General features: G+C 40.5%; 1 protein-coding gene across 3 annotated transcripts in view; it reads left to right on the forward strand.

The window, feature by feature from the left end:
- The window catches only part of LOC311256874 (ecto-NOX disulfide-thiol exchanger 2-like), a 166,231-nt gene that overhangs the window by 58,057 nt on the left and 91,696 nt on the right, over positions 1–16,478 (forward strand). The gene's annotated exons all lie outside the window — the stretch shown is intronic.

Here is a 16,478-nt window from a genome sequence, read left to right on the forward strand (position 1 = left end):
TGTATTTAACCTTTCAGTGACACAAATTAATTAGCCTCCATGCAGTTTTGAATGTCAGTTACACTGCTCTATGTGTCTGTAAATATATGTACTGTATGTAGGCGTGTGCTGTATGCATTCGATCTCATTATTTCAGTGCTCCGTTATTCAACCGTCATGTGTTTGCTGTCGTCTTTACTGTGTAAATGTGAGGAGATGGTGTAGCTTCAGCAGCTGTTTATGAAACTCAGCGACGGACGATATCAAGACATAACGTAAAGGGAATAGGACTTTGAAGAGCCAATCATACGACACTGAAATATATATATATGCTTTGTATTCTGAATTATGCATTTATACAGTTTATGTTCTCAGAAAAAAAGCTCCCCAATGTGACGTTCTGATCTGAAAAAGACAGGCCACCTCAGATCAGAGCTCTCTTGAGCCACGTCTTATTCGAGCCTCACCTCAGTGTCTTGGCTACCATTAAACATTCAAACGACATTTGGATCAGATAGGGATTCCCTTTGATCCTGGTCTGTGTGGAGCTCCAGGACCAGAGCCTTTCTACTCCTCCGCAGGATCCACTGATAGGTTCATCGAAGGATGAGAGGGAAGAGTCGGGGCTTTTCTCCTACCATCTTTCTTTCCCTTCTTTTAACCAGAGCTTTCTTCCCCCCTTCAACCCCGTTCCTCTGACCCGCTGGACTCTCGCTTGTAGCTGCTCCTCTCTCCTCTCACCTTGAATAAATGAATAAGAGATTAGAGGAGCTCAAAGTGCTGGAGGACACAGACCTCCCTCTATTAGAATGGGATGCCTCCTGCTAGGTGTCTGCTTAGTTTTAAACAGAGTGTAAGTCTGCAGTACATCCTGGTCTCTATGGCACATCCTGTGGTCTGCGAGATAACCTCATTATCATTTGTCAACATACTGAGGTCGTCATCCCCTCGATTAAAGGTGGCTTACAATGATTTTCTTGTGGGTAAACAAAAGTTATGCTTAAATCCAGTGTTTCTCACCAAAACCTGTGTCTGTCCTTTTTCTTCATTAAACATTTGCAAAGACTTAAAAAAACAAACAATTAAATCCACCATTGTTTGTATCCATGTTTACTTGCTAGACGTCTTCTTTTCCTCATCCTTTGCTGGCTCATTACTGCAAAGCTTGAAGTGTTACCGCCACCTGTTGGGCAGTGGCACAGTGTGACACCAATGGTAGGACTGTAAAACCGCTCTTTAGCTCTGAACCTTTAAAGAAATCCCTAAAGGAGTCAAGAGAAACAATTTTTTCAGTCGTTTTGAACGCAAAACTCACCAGCCATGTGTTCATTGAAAGAGTTATTGATTTCTGTACTCGTTCCCCCTTTCCGAACTGCCTGTAAAGTGATACCTATAGAGCCACTACACTGTAATAGAATAGACTACATCCTTCTCCTGTGCAAAAGTGCAATGTGAACGTCGTGTGGAGCTAATGTAAGGCTTCAACAGTCAGACAAATTGAATTGTATCTACATCCTGGCAGTCATGTGTTGGGTTTATTGCTAGTGATTTATTACAGCAACAAACCTGTGAACAAACATGTGACTTCCAGACATATATACCTCCGCCACACAAAGAAAACAGTCGGTGGAGACACGCTGTCGCTGTGAAACGATGTCCCTTTATTTGACTCAGGATGCTGAAACTTTGTATTATTTCTGACTGAAATTCATAACGCATTTTTGCATGAAAAGAAAGATTATAGACTTTGTCACGCATTTCTGTACAGTATAGTTTCGTACTGATTTCCTTTCGGATCAGATGCCAAGTAAAACCCAGGCTGGTATTGATGATATTTAAATACCGAAGCTCAATAAAACGACATTCAGGAGTTTTAAGAATGTGAGGAAACTCCTGTTTTGTGAACATCAACACACAAACTGAACTAACCCTCACTTTCACATGTTCATTGACAGTGATAAACATTCCCAGTAGCTACAATCTCTCCTTCTCTCTGTACCTGCCACTGCCAGAGGACTCAGGACTTTGCATAACTTCATCATATTCTGTATCGTGATTAAATCTCAGGTCCTTAACAAGGTTTGTAGTGTTACCACAGAACTTCACAGTCCTCCCACACACATCACATACAGCATCGGTGCTGTTGTGAGAACTGTAAAAACTCCACGCATGACTGTGATTGCATTTAAGAAGCTGGGAGCAGGGGAAAGTTTGACATTTTTTTTACTAGAAAAATGGCTTGAATGAGCCCATCATGTCTTTGTTGATTGACTTTTTGTAGCAGCTCTTATTAAGATAGTGTTCTTCCAACCTTGAGGCAGTTCGGGCAAGACACATCACTGCTTTCAGCAAACAGACAGCTTTTCCAAGTCACTCTTGTGAGGACATTCATGACTGATTCACAACTATCCTGCTTAAATTCACAGAAATAAACTCATCCGGAGTCATTTTTATTGCGAGCTACAATAAAATCTTATTGTGAATATAATAAACACATTTTTCTTTTATTAAAAGAACTAAGCTGTCTTTCACTGATGGTAGTAGGACTTTGATGTGTGGACGCATTCTCACAGCCTCATAAGTGACAGCGCTAATTGGCATTAATTATGTTTTTGAATGCAAAATCTCTGCATTGCACGTATAAAAATTCATAGTCAAGACAATAGCACTATTTATCAAACAGAATTCATTTCAGAAATACACACAACCATCGTAAAGGAAGAGAAAATATAACCTGCCAGATTTTGTCTGTGGGCTGTATGTGTGGTAGCCATGCTCTACAGTGTTGTGAGGGAAAGGGAGGAAAGAGGAGACTCAGTCACCTCCATCATTCTGGTTTGTTTATGACTTGGTCAGAGCAGAGGTTTGTGTTATTTCCAACCCCCAGACACAACAGTTCTGGAGGGAAGATAAATAATTAGTCATGAGATGAGTTTCTGCCTTCATCCATCAGCCTGGGGAACATGGCTGCCATAGGAGAACTGAAGCCAAATGAGAGTCCTCTCCCTGCAGTGTTTTTGCTCCCCAGACACTCAGTTTTAGATTTCCCTCCTTGATAGGATGACTTTGAAACGCTCAAAAGCTTGCGAAGACAACTCTGTCTTTGTCAGGGTGTTCGCGGATTAAAAGAGTTTTTTTTTTCTTTTTCGCGGCTCTTTTTAAAAGCAGTGCTTTTAGCGTCGGAAAGAGCAAGCGGTGACGCTACTTTACCTTTTTACCAAAATTGCCTTGCACAGTAGAAGCGCTGAACCTGGAATTCATTTCAAAGTACATCTTGTATTAAGCTATTCATACTATTAAAATCTTCGACTGTAACATTGCATCTTTTCTGTTCCCAGATCATTTTTCATCTTCTCCTCTTTTATTTCAGGAGTGTGGAGGAAGATTTTAAGGCTTTGTGAAGTCATATGAAGAAGAATGGATAAATGTGGGACACGGCAAGTTGAGGCGTTATTTGAAGTTCATTAAGTGACACATTGAAAACCAAAATAGAAAATGAATACTGAATTCCCACCTGATTGACACCACAGAGAAAGCGGTAGAGGAGTACACTTGGTGTCTGGGGAATGATTTTAATGTGTCGCGGTGTGAGAAAACTCTTTGAGAGCTGAATGTTTTGTGAATTGTATCGGTGCTACCCCTCCGCATTGAAATCAAACCGGACATTTTCTTGAACCCGAGCCGTGCCTGGAGATTTAAAGGATCAGAAAGCTTATTTCCAAATGTAAAGGCTGTCGAGCTATTTTATCTAGACTCTTATTCACTAAACGTGTGGCGACTGTTGGATTTACGCCGCTATCTGAGATGGCCTCCAAACACCAGAGGAGTTAGTTTCTCTGATAGGCTGCTTCAACTGTTGAATTATTCATTTGCGCTATTTGCCAGACTCAGTGTCCGTGACTGAGCTGAATGATTGAAGACTCAATGAGGTAAAATATTTGTGATGTTACAGAGGTCAAAAAGTCCTGAGTTTACTGTGAAGCCTGACAGTGAAAAACAACCGATTTCCTTTCTCACTATTTTAGTTAAGTTTAACAATATAAACTAACGTAAACTGAATCGCATATCATATACTGTACATACTGTAATATGGACATTGACAGACCTTAAAGTATTTAAGTCACTCCCCTGGAGGAGCTGAATGAGGAAACAATAAACACTAGTGAAGTTATCGAGATTATGGGTTCAGAGGATTTATTGTGACATGTTAAAGTTATAATCCTTTATAGTGTTAAAGTTATAATCCCACACTCCTGGGCAAGATTCACATTGCCCTCACGAGCTTGAGGGATTCACAGGAAATGATGCATGTCCTTCATCATAATTTATCATATATTTATAAAACAAGGCTGCCTAAGCAGTAGAAAGATGCAAATATAACTTTTTAGCTACTTGAGCAGAGAAACAGAGGAAAGGGCCTGTGTTATTCCCTTTTGCTCAAAAGGTAGAAAACATCCAGAATGCACCGGATCAAAAAATATCCCCGGTGATGCGTGCTGCGAGTTGGGCGATGCTTGGTTTTGGCTGGTTGTATGTTTTGAAACAGAAAACAGTATGACTGGCAACAAAAAATATTGTGCTACAGCTATACAGTTCACTGAGAGTATGTTTTTGAAAACTTTTTAGGTGAGAAATTTAGGTGTAGTAACAGAATCCTGGGATAAAATGCTTAGAGCAAGGCAAGCATCGTGCAAAGTCGGACAATGTAGGCAGCTGATGCAGAACAATGTTGAGCAGACAATCAGCACAGGCAGTTGAAATACAGCAACATAAAATCGCATTATAGCACAGAAGACAACTGAAGAGATGCAACATGACAAACACAAACAAAAAGATTAAAGGCACGTTAATGGAAAAAGGCAAGAAAGAGCCGCCCCTCTCTCATCTCACCAAACTTCGATCAGTCCCAACGAGGCATTGCCGTTCCATTGCTTCATATTTTGCGTTCACATTTTTTCCCCCTATATTTACATGTTGTGTATTGTTGTTTTACTGGCTAATTTAACATCTGGCCTAAATGACAACAGTTGAAAATTAGCCTTCTGGCTTTCACTGGCACATTTACAGTGAGCATGATCAATGTGCATTGTCCCTGAACATACATAACAAAAATAGTTGAAACCATCCTCCCTGCAAGCTGTGATGTGAGCTGTAGACGTTCTCCCTCCATACTTTTGTTATCTTTTACGTGATTTGCAGTTTACAAGCTGATTGTTGGTTTTCCCGCCTCTGTCTCATTCACATATCTTCTGTGCTTTTACAATACCAGTTACCTTTGCACTTTTTCATCCATTTCCGAGCCAATAGCCTCTCTTTTTGTCTGTACGGCTCTTTTTCTCCCAGTCACTCTCTCCTACTTCAGCCACATTTAATGACTCTGAGCTGCAGCCTTTCCTTGGCTGTCACACAGGGGCTTTTAACAAGGTCCTGCACTCCTTTTGCTCTTTCCTCCTCATTGTACCATTCTGTCACCACTTTCTGCTCTTTCCCTCTGTAATTTCGCCTTTCTCTGAGGGTAAAGTGTACAGGTGCACGACCATAGTGAGGGGGAAAACGGGAAGTCGGTGGTGCCTTTATACCTGTTATTAAATAGGACCCTGCACATTTCTCAGCCTTAGTAACAGCTTTTTTCCAGATTTGAATTCGCTTGAGTACAGTATTGATCGAGAATGTTATGTTTGAGTTTAGTCCTAAATTTAAAAGCTTACAAGTCTCTCATATACAATACTTCATATTCTCATTTAATACTCATTTAATTCACAGAAAATGTATGTGCAACAACCAATTAATCATTGTATTCTTTATTTAAAGCAAGAATGGCAAAAAAAATAAAAATAAAAATAAAAAATACAGGTTGCAGCTTCTCAAATGTGATAATTTCTTGATTTTGTTAATTTGTATGATCGTAATCTGAATTTCTTTAGGTTATTGACCTTTTACAAATGTTCCTGTGCATTTAAATATGTAATAGTGCACACAGTAAGAGTTTTTTTTAAATAATATTTTACAGATTAAACAATTATTATGTGTAGTGTATACAACTGAAGGATATCTGGTTAATACGGCAGGAATTCTTGTCTGTGTTTGTGTGTGATTGCAGATGAATGGATAATGTCCTTGGGCGTATATTTGTATTCATAACGAACAAGGAAATTAAAGCCAAGTAAATCACCTCAGGCTCCCTGCATTTCAATTATAGACAGTATAAAAGAGTTATTGATCCATAGCAAGGGAGACACAGGGAGAGGCAGAGAGATTTTTAAATACTCATCAGTCGTCACACTCTTATAAGGTTTGGTAAATCTGTTCTTTAATTGATTTCTAAGAGAAGGTAAAATCCAGCGAGCTTCAGTAGACAAGTGAAACAGTTCAAAGTATTGGTGTGTTAATCCAAAATAAAATTCCCTCACATATTCCTTTGTACTCTTTCCCGAGTAATCTACGGTGTCTACAGTCCTAGAAAGCCCCGGTGGTTTGTGGCGTTCCATCATCTTGAAGAGCAGAGCGGGCCGACTATTCAGGTTCGTTCAGTGTTCAATCTGACCATGATTAATGTGCGAAAGGCCTACTTCACACCAAGCACAGGGCTTCCCCACCCCACCCCACCCCATGTAACTCCTTCCCATCACCTCCAGTCCCTCTCACAATTGGTAGGATGCAGTGTGTTCAGCCAGCCATGCAGGGCAGAAGCTCGAGAGGTCAACTAGCCATATCCCAGATGTCCTGTAAGACCGTCTGGTTCCATGGATGGATTACTGAACAGCCCTGACGAGCACAGGCCCAGGAGTGCAGTGGCTCTGTACCTCCACTCTGACAACACACCTGCATGAATATATTGGAAATATGTGGTTGTTGGACTAATGTAGGCAGCTTAGAAAATTTTACCATATCGCCAGACCCTGGTTTGTAGTCATTGTGTGTCTTTCAGTCTGGCTGTTTCGCTCTAATGTAGGAGGGGTGGGCGGTCTTTTACATGTCTGTACCCAGAGGCCCATCGTCTCATCATCCATCTATGTCTAGTTCCTTCTTTCATTGTTTCTTTCTTGGTTTCTCTTCTTTCTTTCTATATACTATCTTCCCTCTGTGCCAACTATCTCCCCTTAGTGTCCCCTGTAATGCCACAGACGGTCTTTGTGAAAGATGGGGGAGATCACAGAGGATTTCTATCTATCTGACCCCGGCATGCCCTTCATCTTCCTCTCACAGCTTGATCTATCACACACAAGTGCTTTTTATTGTTGTTTGGCAGCCGGCTCTTGGCCCATGGCTCTACTTGTCTCTCTCTGCCCCTCTCATTATTACTGTGTGTCTCGCTCTGTTGGGAATAAGCCAACATATTTGCATATCCTCGGTGCGCCGTCTTTTTGTCGTCGTCTGTGAAGCCCCACTCAACCTCACAGCCCGTATTCCTTCTGATATTGTTATACAGCAGCTCTATCATCAGGTAAAGGTTATTCATAAAGAAACTGTTGTCATTAAAGCTATTGTTTAAGACTCACTATCCTCTCCCTACTCTCTTGAAATATGTATTGTCAGCTCTTAAATGGTTCCTAGCAAACAAAATTGATGTTTCGATGCTGATGTTCTACAATTCTTGTGGATTTAATTCAAAGGCTCCGCTTGTTCCTTGATGCTTATTTTGACTCTGTCACTATCTATCCTTGACCCTTTTGAACAACATATTCAAGATATTCACTGTGCTGAGACAATTTAATCATCCGCATGACAAAGCCCTCAATGTGAAAATAATTCCTCCAAAAGAAGGAGTGCAGTGTCTTCTCCTCTTCTTCCTGGTCTGTGTTGCTATCAGACTGTTAAATCTCCTTTTAAAGCCTTCCTCATCTGAAGACGATGTACACAAACTTATAATTGTATTCTAGGTTTCCTAAAGTATATTTGCATACATAATTAGTTTTCTCTCGCAGGACTCTGGCACGGTTGTTTTAGAGATAAACATATTTGCAACACATTATATTGATATATATTGTTATGCAGAAGCCTGTAATGCTATCTCATCTAGCACCTCTACTATTTGCTAAATGTGAGTTTATTGAATCTGTAGAAATTAATCTTAGAGATTTTCATTTGGCCTGGCTCCCAATCCTCGATAACAAGTGTACCAATTACAGTCAACTCTTGCCCATTGTTCTGCATACAGTAGACGGATAATAATCAAGGTGTAAAGTCGTCCCTTCGGCTAATCTCTCGGGGAACTTGGCAGTGACAACAAGTCTCGTCTCTTTGAGGTGTCAGTTCATATATGTTACGAGGGCCACAGGGTATTGTTGCAATGCTTGTGTCAACGCAGCAGTCACTTCATCAAGAGACTTTTAACGTTCCCTCTGCTACAGCTTATGGGTTTCCATTCCCCCTAAGGTTTTTGTATAATAAGGAGATGTTGTTCATTTAATCTCAGTTTACTACAGCAAATGATTAGACTGTTAACTCTAAAGGGCTCGTGTATTGGTATAGTATTGACTGGGGTTTAACAGGCTAATATCCAAAAGGCAGAGAACCATCTGTGTTTTAGATGAATTTCATTAATTATTGAGGTGAATATAACCAACCTTATCTCGTAGAAATTACGCTTCTAATTTCGCAGCAGGACATACATTATCAACATAATGAGCAAATGTTTATTTACGCAGTCCTTGACGATACTGAACTAATCTGCAGAATATTCAGGGACAAAATGTTTTGTCTGCTTTCCGATAATATCCACGAAAGCATGATCTTCACTTCAGCACCATGCACCTCTTTAATTAGCGTAACTCTGTTTAAATGGGGGAAGTGTTACAACCTTGATTCCAAAAGTTGGGATACTGTGTGTAATATAAATATAAACACAATGCAATTATTTGCAAATGAATAATTCCTGAGACCATGTAATAATCTCCTTCACACATTCATGTGTTTCACAAAGAAGTGAACCTCGCCTGTCCTTACCGAACGACTCAGCCTTTCGAGGACGCCCCTTTCATACCCAATGATGACACTACCATCTGCTACCAATTTACAAACCCAGTTTGTTTGAAACAAGTTGATCTTTGTACTGTTTTCAACTGAGTATTTGTCAGAAAGGATTAAAAAACGATTGCATTTGTTTTACACAGTATCCAACTTTTTTGTAATTGCGGTTCGTAGATGTTACAGGGTCATATTTATTGGGATTTACATAAACCCTTACCCTGTGTTACCTCCCTAAAAAGGCAAGAGGATGAGTTCACATCAGGGTAAAAGAAGACAGAAATGAATGTAGGAACCAAAAATAAAGAAGTAATTTTCAATATAAACAACAAAAAAGTATTCCCAGAGGACCTGTAACAGAAACAACAGACATAGTTAAATTAAATTCAAGCCAGAACTCAAGATTGAATCTCTGATCACACATGCACAAGGTTGCAATCAATGTGCAGGCCAAATGCTGCCATTGGCCCCGATATGAAGCTCTAGTCCCAGGCCTAGATTGGTGAGGGGGATCAGGAGCGATCCACCACTCACTGTAGTAAAGGATTGGGACCAGGGTGGAACGTGGAGAGACAGGGGGAGGACAACATCCTCCCCCCCACAAACATACCCACAGCACTACGGCTGTAACACCTGTTATCTACAGTAGATACGTAAAAAAACAAGCAATATTTTTAATGTAAACAGGCAAGACTTCAGCAGGAGGCGAAATCCAGATGTGGGACATTGGCTGCTATTTGCCTACCTATTGGCGTTAATTGTTATTCTTGCGATATAAATTCAGAGCTCAAATCAACCATCCCACCAGGAGAAGAAAGGTCAACCATTAAAACAATAACAACAACTCTTCTTCTGATGGTTTTAATGGATAAAGCAGCTGACCCACATACTTAATGACTGCTCATGGCGTGTCCAGGTGGTGCTGACTGATGGTAATGGACTGGTGAGATAAATGCACTGGTATTTCTCTGACAGGCCAGCTGAAGGTTGTTGTATTTTGTTCCATCTTGTAGGAGCTTCTGTGTTCAGGTCAGGCTGCTGGGTTTCTCCATCATGTTTGATGACACGTGGCAGTCTGTGACATGCCTGTCTCTGCTGATGAACATTTGTGTGTGACCATGTGTGCCGAGGTTGTCTTCAGGGACCATAAAGTGCCACTCACTCTCTCTGTCCAACCTTGGTTTGGTCATCGTAGCATGCAAGAGAAATGGACACCTTGGGCAGTTGCTTTGAAACTATCTTTCTGTTTTAAAGTGACAGCTGCCAATTAGCAAATACTATGCCTTTATAAATTAGAGACGACTTAAAGCTGCAGTAAGTAATGACGCATGAGGCTGGGGTAGGACTTTTATGTGACAGTATCCCTCAGTTTTGACTATTTAATATTGACAAACTGACTTTGTTTCACATTGTTTGAGTGAAAATAAGACTCACCTTTGAGAAAAACCTGCTAAAATCTGTGGAAAATTGTTAAAAAGTCATAATTTGTGCTGTTTAACGTTTCATAACGAAAAAGCTGCTTCCTATCAATTATAGATACTGTAAGTAGACAAGTGTGAGAGTTCAGAAATATTTGCAGCTTTTTCAAAGTAAATAAAAAAGAATAGCCGGAGAGATTTTCACTGATGAAGACAGCCTACACCTCCAACCTCCCCAGTCACAGCACCCCATCAGCTCCAGTTATTGTGACAATAGATTCAGAGGAGAGGTGTGGTAAGATGGGCGGTCTGTTTGGGTTACTTGAGCTGTTGACATATTCTCACACAGTATTTCCCTGACTTCTTCTAATTGGTTGATTCATGTGCAGTAATTAGGTGGACGTGCTGAAGCAGAAGAGTCAGATCATCACAGCTAACCTGAATAGACACACAATGAAAACCTCTGCATGCTTTCTTTTCTTCTGGAAAGCATTTGGAGTTCAGGTTATAAAAAGGCCTCCTAACATGAGACTCGCTGCAACACACCTTCACTTTTGCCCTCATGTGGCTGCTTAAATCCCTGGTCTCTGTGTCATTATATTATGGTATATTGTGTCCCTCAGGGCATTGAGCTATTTCCCAGGGAATCATTCCTTTACCGTGACCCATTTTGAGTTTCTCCATCTGGCTGCCTGCTGAAACGGAGTGTTTTTCCCTTGAAATGGTTATTCTATTCTACTGGTTTTAAAGACTTTAAGACTTTAAGACTTTAGAAAATAGCTCCAAATGTTGCATGTTTACACAAAAGCTTATGCAAAAAAAGAGGGTTTGTTGCCTTCTCAACAACACAGTTCTCACCCCTGTTATCTAAATGTAATCTTGTTTGCTACACAAAGAAACTTTGCACTGCAGATTACTTTATGAAATATCATCTGTTGCAGGAGATGACTGTATAATGAGTTAATTGGTCTTGTGATGGACCTGCGATTCCTTTTATTGGTAAATAGATTGCAGAGGATCCATTAGGTGCGAGACAGATCTATTACATGGCTACACCCTCTTAACTGATGGAAGTGTCTGTAAAATCTATCTGGCTTTCCCGTTCTTTATTTGACAGGGAAAAGATGCAGCTCCAATGACTACTTATCGAGCACCCACCCATCGTGTTTTAACACATACAGTATGTGGGAGCTCCTGATGCGAGGCTCCAGTGGACTCTCGTGTTGTAGTGAATCGATATCTTTGACAGGATCTCATTTCTCTTGTCTGTTTTTGTCTTTCCTCACAATCTCCCAGGAACTGGAAAATCCAGACATAGACAGTGGTGAACGGATCAAATAGACATTCAGTCTGTAGCGTTGCCATGTTTCTCTGTAAAGTTGCTCCGTGAAACATGATGAACACCAAAGTTAGAGTAACTTTTCCCAAGGTCTTGCACACTGTTTCGACATCAATCAGCATCGTTACCTTCAAGTCTGACATTAAAAGATGGGGAATACTCCAGCTGATTTCACTTCTCCACGGTATCTTACCTTTATCCATTGACAACTGATAAAAGATGAATTATATTGCTCTCAGCTTTGATGAAGCAATATGACACTAAATTGATGAAGGCTTTTCACAAAGACTGTCGGTGCAGAGTCTGACTTTGTGGACACCCCAACTCTATTGAGAATGATGCATTTTTTTAACTATGTCACCGTGGAAATCCCCCCAAAATGTCTGAACCAGACAGGGATATAGCCCGAAATATTCCCAGAAAATAAAACTAAAGCACTGATCATGTCAGACATCATGAGTCCCATGGGAAAATACTTTTTCTGGCTCTATAGAGGTGTGAGATTCGCTGTGGTTTTCGTGGACAGTGAAGTAGAATTGCTCTTGCTGATGTGATGTCTTGAACCTTGTACCTCTAACTGTAGTGTAGTGTTGTGTTTCTACTCACTAAGCCACCCTGCTGACAAGGGGTTAGGGTTTCAGGAGATACAACACTGAATCACCGCACAACAATGAAAATGGCTGGTTTTGCTGAAGTTTAATTGAACATGAACTTTTGTTTTCTAGCCCGGTATGGGAAGCCATAACTTGTCAGCACAGTCTGCTCTCTCAGTAAGTCTGTCTACAGTACTGATAACTAAGAGACAGAAAGTCTTCCTCTGCACAGTTAGAGTCTTGCAAGAGCCTATCAGCAACCACTGAACCATAGATGCGTGTGCACGCTCATAACAGGTTTTCTCGCCCTTGAAGGAAAAGTTGTTGCTTGCCTTTTTGCACTCTGGTAACTGAGCTTTGTACCGTCTGTATGTGTATTTCTTTTTCCTGTTGCCTCATGTTAGCTGTGTCTGTCCTTTGTGTTTACTTTATTTTAATGCCACACTTTATTGTCATACATCACTCAGACAGCAGTGCAGGGGAGATACCCTTATGTCAAGCATATGTGCAAGCAAGGAAGTGATGGTGAAGTGCTTGAAATTCAGACAATTAGCATAGTGACATTTGCTCATAAAAACACTTAATGGGTTTCTGCTGCAGTAGTGAGCATTGAGAGCGAACGTGACAGTGACTTTCAAGCGTCCTGTGGACTCAGAGAAAAAAGGGACTAAAAGACGCCCAGGTCTTTACCGAGTGTGGTTTGCTTCAACAGGCTAACAGTAAGGTAATTCATAGTTTTCAGTAGCAGCATAGTATCGTACATTCAGTAGTAGATTTCTTGACTCTCTTACTCGTTATACACAGCATCTCAACGATTACCTGCTTTACCTGTACCTGTACCATGTGAATGATGAAACACAACAGAGAGAGCGCTGGTCCAAACTGCAGAAAACCGTTTGTTAAAGAAAAACAACTGCTCAGTTTTGTTATAAATTGTACTCGATTTTAATCTGTTATTGTTGTTAGACAATTATTTCGCCTTCTCAAAATCACAAGATAATGTGAGGTCTAAGTCTCTCTGCACGACTCTTTTGCAGAAATGGTCATATTTATCTTGAGGATTGATTCTGCGTTTTTTGATGCCTGTTAACGGAGTGAATTCAACCACACTAAGTAAAATAATGACCTTTTTTTGTTTGCTCAGTGTCCCTAGTGTTTGATTAAACTGTTGAATGGTTCTGATGAAAGGGGCTCCCCTTCTTTTGAAAGGCAAACCTTCCTGAAAGGAATCCACATGGAAATAATTAGAAAGCCTCAATGTTAATGAAACATAAGTTTATTGCTCTAGCAGATATCCATCTAAGGATACCCGTGATCTGTGAAATTAGGAAAACCACTCTGCTGACATTTACATGCTACTTATTTTTAATGCGGTAACAAAACAGACATCAAATGTGTTTCCCAAAGTACAACTTTACAGCGATGATGGTAACAATGATAAATAATGAGTCTGTGTGTGTGCCAGTTCTAGATATTATCTCACTGTGGTTGGAGATCATGTATTACCCAATTAAAATCAGTTTACTTTAGAGAATTACATGTAGAGTCAGTTTCTGTGCTGTCAGAAGTTAATAGGTTTTTCAAATTGTCTGCCCGTTTACCGTCTTCAGACAGTTATCTAGATTTTGCTTTAAAAAATCCTAATACAAGATCTCAAATACAGACAAATAAAGTTGTTTTTGTTATGGCTTGCCAAACGATGAGGACCCAAATGCAGACACAACGTCAGGTCAAGAAACAAAAAGTGAGCTTTAATAATGTGTGCTGTAGTCCAAAAATCAAAATCCAGACAACGAAAAGGGCAGACAACAACATTGACAAAACAGGCTGGGGAAAATCCAAAAGACTAAAGAGAAATACTAAAACTAAAGTACAAACCAGGAAGAAACTCAGGGGAAAGCAGACAGAGCTGGAAAAAAACACAAGACTAGAGAGCATGAGGAACAAACAGACACCAGGAACAAAACAGGACCAGAGAACAGAGAACGCAGGAGACACAGGACTGACGTGGGAAAACAGAATGAAAACAGATGAAGTGAGAAAGAGTGAGGGGGAAACACAGGCATAAATAAAACAAGGTGTGCACAGAACATGGGCAGGAAAGAGACAAAGACAGGAAGTGGAAAGGCATGACAAGAGTACAAAATAAAACAGAAAATAACTAAACCAAAAACCCAAATCATGTCATTAATCGTTGCTGTAACAGATGGGTGCTTAATAAGCCTCAGAATTTGAATTTCGCACCTTAAATTCACGACTACGGCTGGTTAACAGCAAATCTTCCTTAAACCAACTCCAATTCATCAGCAAGGCTTGCAGAAAAACTAAATATAGATCATACATGACACCAGATTGGTTGTAAACCTTTACTTCTAAGTGTGCAGGATCACAAAGGTGATCATACTTTTGCTGTTGCTGCTCCTTAACTCTGACACAGCCTCAAACTTACGAGTCTCAGAGAAGCCAACTCAGTGCACATCTTTGAATTGCATCTTAACAGTCATTTGTTGCTGAGGCAAGCAGGTTGAAAAACAAAAGGCGAGTTTTTGTAACCAAACTGAAGTCCCAAAGTCCAAAATGCAAGTATTAAAAAGGCAATAAGGAGAATCATACAAAATGGAGGACAAACCATAAAGCCACGGGGAACAAAATCAGGAACACGGGGAACAGACTCAGGAGACACAGCCAAGAGTAAAGGAAAAACACACACTTAAATGCACAAGGGCTAATTAACAAATGAAACACAGGTATACAAAAGGGCGGGGAAAAGATGAAGACAGGAAGTGGAAAGTAAGACATGACACATGAGGATATACCTACCAAAATAAAACAGGAAATGACTAACCAATAAACCCAAACCATGACACAATTCTTCTCCCTGTTTTACACGCTCTTTATCCGTCTCTTGTAGCTGCCGTTTCATCTCTTCTTCATTCGCCAAAGCACTCGCTCGCCTTTGTTTTGAAAAGTGCAATACTAATAAAGTTTGCTTGCTCAGTTAGGCAATTAAAGTTTGCAACTAAAACTGTGTTGTTTAATCGAAGGTAATTTGGGGGAGAGAGTGCAGGAGAATAAATGCTGCACAGCTTCCGTATCACCATTTGCTCTGGAAGGAGCTATTAACAGTCTTTCATCTTAATGACAACTGATGCAGGGAGTTGGTATTCAGAGAGAGAGGAGTCTGACTGATAAAAGGATGGATGTGCAGATGAGAGTATTAATGTTAAATTTGGCTCTGATCTTGTGGCACATTTGGCTCTCCCCTGCAGCAGTGCGGTTTAGATTTGGGATTTAAGGGTTGTTTAAAAAATTATAGTACGCTTTGAGTTTATAACTGAAGGCCATGCTACAATTACCCATGGACACAATTACCAACTGAAAGGAAAATAATAACATGCACTTCAGAAAGCACTAATGATGCACTCAATGAAATGTTGCAGCATTGGGAGGTGTGTGTGTCCGTGTGTGTGTGTGCTGTATGCAGTACATGTTTGTATCACACCCATCATGTACTTGCACGCATGTTTATTTGGACCTCTTTGAAAGCTCCCGCTGTTTATTTTCAGACACAAGAGTGAGAGAGCTGTAATTGCCAGACATTAAAAGCACTGGCCTTTCTGAATCCAATAACACATGACTTTGAAGAGAGCATCTTCATGTCTTCAAAGAGGAGCCAGCGAGGGCGAGAGAGGTGGCGAGGGAAACAAAGAGAGAGGGTATGGATAAATCTCACCATACGCCCACATCTCAGCCAGTGCTCCACTCCCCAGACACCCACTAGTGAGGACACCTTTCTTGGTCAGTGTGGAGCCTTTTGGTGAATTTGGGCCACAATTTTTCACAGTTAAAGTTCGGACATGTTTTGAAATTAGGTCAAAGTAGGTAGAGTATGGTAATAGACTCGTTCTTTCATTAAATAGTACCCTAACTAGGCTGAGGAGATATTTGAAATGATGTCTGTGCCTCCTGCTGTTCAATTTTCCTGCTGGGAATTAATGTGAATCCAAGTGTGAACCTACCGTAACATCACCAATTGGTTTGTGGAGTACTGGTTTGAAACCTTGAGTTTGGCATCGTGACTTTCATCATCTTGATTTTTTGGATGCAAGGGTGGTGGCACAGAGGATTGGATCTAACTGAGAACCGGCAGACACACCCTGCTCATGACCTGTCAATCACAAG

This window comes from Pagrus pagrus (genome assembly GCF_965226575.1).
Source record: "Pagrus pagrus genome assembly, chromosome: 5".
Classification (NCBI taxonomy): Eukaryota; Metazoa; Chordata; class Actinopteri; order Spariformes; family Sparidae; genus Pagrus; species Pagrus pagrus.